Genomic DNA, 4,420 nt, shown 5'->3' with positions numbered 1-4,420 from the left:
CTTCTCCAAACCTATAGTCTTGCACAGGGTTGTTGTGGTCCAAGTGCAGGACACGACACTTGGCCTTGTTGAAGCCCATACCCTTAACATTAGCCCAATGATCTAATTTATCCAAGTCTCTCTGTAGAGTCTCCCTATCCTCATGCAGATCAACACTCCCACCTAACTTGTTGTCAACTGTTTCCTGCAAGGAGATTTTCTTTAGGGGCATAACATTCCTTAAAACAGAATATGCAGTCATTTGGTCTTCCTGATAGGAATGTAGAATTAAATGTTTCTGATATATTCTTCCTCACACAAAAAGAAAGATACACATGAAGTGACAATAAAATTGTCAATTATTGGATTAACAGTATTTGATTAATAGATCATTTGGAGGATTAGGATACTCTCCTCAAACCTCACATTCTCCTCAGTCTTACTCTTCCTTGCTAAACCGGTTAAACTTCAGAAAATCCCTTAACATTATGGCCTATACTTTTTTTCTTTTTTTTTAATACCAGGGATGGGGCTTCCACAACCTCCCTGGTCAACCTGTTCCAGTACCTTACCACCCTCATAGTAAAAAATTTTCCCCTAATAACAGATCTAAATCTCCCCTCTTCAAATTTTAAACCATTGACCTTTCTCCTTTCGCTACATGCTTGTGCAAAAAGTCCTGCCCCAACTTTCTTGTAAGCCCCCTCCAGGTATTGGAAAGCCACAATAAAGACACCTTCTCCAGGTTGAACAACCCCAGCTTCTCAGCCTATCTGCATAGTGGAGGTGCTCCAGTTCTCTGATCATTTTTGTCGCCCTCCTCTGGACTCGCTCAAAGAGCTCTATGTCCTTCTTATGCTGGGGCTCCAGAACTGGACAAAGTACTCCAGGTGAGGTCTCACAAGAGCCATGTAGAGGGGGAGAAATCACCTCCCTCGACCAGCTGGTCAAACTTTTTTTGATGCAGCCCAGAGTACAATTGGCTTTCTAGACTGCAAGTGCACATTGCTGGCTCATGTTGAGCTTCTGTTTCTGATTAAGTAAGAATATCAGACAGAGGTCCAGTTGATATAGATTCTTTGATATTTAAAATTTCTACTTAGGAAACTAATGTGCTGTTAGTATCTATACAGCCACTGAGATTAATATCTTTCACTTAAATTATTTTAATCTGTTTTATGATATATATTCAAAAGGATGTGCCCTGAGCTTGTGTTTTGTGGTTGTTTTTTGTTTGTTTGTTTCTTTCTTAATTTTAAAAGCACTAGAGTTCTGGAAATTTAAGGGAAGTTCCAGAAACTGAACAGAACTAGAATAACAGCCATCTCAGGGTCATACTCTTCTCCTGTTAAGCTATTTTTTTTCTTTTTCTGTGACAGATAAAATTCTTTTGTCTGCTTCTTTACCATTGCTGGATGCCAGAAATAGGTTAATAGTGTAAGAATATCAGTGTCAAATAAATATCTTTGACAACTACATTAATTAATTTAAATATTTATATTTAATTAATTTAATTAATAATATTAAGGAACTTTAATAATGTTTTCATCCAAATTACTCTTTATTTGAGTAACTTAAAAATAATATTGGAAAGTATAAAAATAGAGTATGAATTTTCATCTTAGTAATTCAAATATTAAGGCAACACTTCAATCAGATGAAGATGTAGAAAATTTTACAGTATATGCCTATCTGAAAAGTATCAGTAACAAGGTAAAAATGTGGATCCACTGACAGAGGTTTCTTTTCCATGGAAAATTCATGTGGTTCCAGAACTACACCTACCTATACTATGGCAGTCTCTCTTTAGTTAACAGCATGGGGTCAGTTTGTTTTAGATACATTTATTCCTCTTCTTTAGCTTGGATCAGAACCTGAGGTTTTGCTCATTTGCCGACCATCAACGGTCACTTCTAGGATATCTTCACTTCATCATTCTTCTGTGTGGCCATCATTTCCTCTCTTGCACCATCTCGTTGACAACTTAGACAAATATTTCTGATACAACTGTAAATTTTCTTTCCTTATGCTATGTCTAAAACAATTATGTTTTCATTAAAATATTTCAGAATGTGATTTTGATTTTAGGAAAGCTTTCTAAAGTTCTGTGAAGCACTCTAAAATGCAAGGCAAGGCAAGGCAAGGCAAGAAGGGAAGGGAAGGGAAGGGAAGGCAAGGCAAGGCAAGGCAAGGCAAGGCAAGGCAAGGCAAGGCAAGGCAAGGCAAGGCAAGGCAAGGAAAGGAAAGGAAAGGAAAGGAAAGGAAAGGAAAAGAAAGGAAAGGAAAGGAAAGGAAAGGAAAGGAAAAGAGATAAAAACTACAAAAAATTACAAAAAAAAAAAGGCAAAAAAAAAAGACAAAAAGACCAAAAAAAATGAAAAAAAGAGAAAAAAGGGGGAAAAGGGAAAAAAAGCAAAAAAGAAAAGCTTACCAAATATAGAAATTGCTCATAATGAAAAAATATAACTCTGAAAACTACCATTTCTACCAATGGAACATGCTAGAATTGTATGCAAGAATTAAAAAAAACAACCAAACAACAACAACAAACAAACCTAAGAAACAAAAAGGTATCAGGATATAGTAACCACTGTGATCTTCAAACAAGTTGGCTAGACCATGCAGTTCCAGCTAAACACTGATCTTCTTTTTCAATTAATGAAGTATCTAAAGTTACCATGGATCGATGTTTGTCCATGTAAACAGTTGCTGACAGACTATATATTTGGTTTCATATAAAGTAGAGAGGATGAATTTTAGTTAAACAATGACGCTATATCTGCAAAAGAAGAACTCGACAGAGAGAAGTATTAGAGTGCGGTTAAAACTCATTGATCCTCGGACTTTGCTAATACAGCTAAACTTAACATTTTTGCTAGGAAGCTGGTATATGTGCTGTTGAAAAATTATTCCATAACAGATTGAAAGTGGTAATTGCATCATCCATTGAAGCTTTATGTAGCATATTTTCCCACTGTTCAAAACCTGGCTAAACAGGGAGAGCACAGCTAGGTTTGATACTTTTACCCACTTGGATACTTTGTACCATGGTTCACCTTTGGTCTTTTTTTTTTTTTTTTTTTTTTTTGTCTGTTCAGAACACTTAAAAGTCATTCTGGGTGACAGTGTACACTGAAAGATGGTGGAAAGTACAACAACAAAAACCCAGCAGCAACATAAAGTTTTTGCAGCTCTCTGATTACAGAATATATAGAGATAAACTATTAGAAGATTGCTCTTAACCAGTGTAAAAGAGATTGTCCTACCATAGCTTGTTTAAATTAAAAATATATTTCTTATTTTAAATAAAAATATTTTGCTTTAATTGCTTATTTGTGTGCTGTTCAGAATTCCAAATCAAATGGTAAAAAGTGGGTACACATTAGTAGAATATTAACTTCACTGCTTTCTAAGGCAGTTTTAAAATTGCATAGCTTGAAACATTATTAAACCCAAGAGCTTTCTTATTTTATTGACAGATGTCATTATATCAAAACCATGAAGACAGTCATTAATGCCAATATATGTATTGATGCAATTCTTTGACAGATGGAGCTAAAAGTGTGATTTAAAAATGCTAGAATTCTGTTTAAATCTTGAATAATGAAGAAAGTGATTAGGCTTAGTCTAAAAAACTTATTAAACTGCAATGGCATGTGTCATCTGTTAAGTTACATTATGTTGCATCATCTGTAATCAGCTATATTAGATCTGTTTTCTTTCTAATTACCTGCTTACATAAAAGGTTAAACAAAAGAATAGCTGAAATCAGTCATTATGTTTTCAACTAAAAAAAAATAATAAATAGTTGTTATAATTTAAAGGCATAGCTTTTTTAATTAAAATTTGTTACTGACTAATCATTGATCTAAATTTCTTCATTAACATTATTTATATTATTATAGTACTGGAGCAGGTAGGGGGAGAACATTTTTGTCATTTCAATAGAAATGTGCCAGGAAAAGTAAACTGAGAAGAAGGCTGCACTGTAGGGATCTACAACTCTTTCTCCTAAAGACAGATTATTTAAAAAAAAAAAAAAAAACAACAAAAAAACCCCAATATATTTATTTTTCTATGTTTTTTTTTGTTTGGTTGGTTTTTTTTTTAAATTTACTGTAGCAGCTATTTTTTTTTTCCAGTTTTATGTTGGTTACTGTCTAATGTTGATAACTAGTCTAGGTTCTATTATGTTCCCATTGCATTAAATTCTGCATAAAATCAGAAGAAAAATGTGTGTATTTCAGCCATTTTACAATTCAAGATTATGATTTATCTCATTTACCTTTGGCTGTCTAAAGCTAGACTTCCAGGTAAAGCTTTGCTCTTTATGCCAAGCTAGGTTCCTTCTATGAACTCTGGATTATGATTTAACATTGCTTATCTCTACTCCAACTAGCACGGGAACAGAGGTGACTTCCATAAAATATGTGTCTACCTG

This window comes from Chaetura pelagica, unplaced genomic scaffold (assembly GCF_000747805.2).
Source record: "Chaetura pelagica isolate M959 unplaced genomic scaffold, ChaPel_1.0 scaffold106, whole genome shotgun sequence".
NCBI classification, from domain to species: domain Eukaryota; kingdom Metazoa; phylum Chordata; class Aves; order Apodiformes; family Apodidae; genus Chaetura; species Chaetura pelagica.
Note: the sequence above shows the minus strand (reverse complement) of the source record.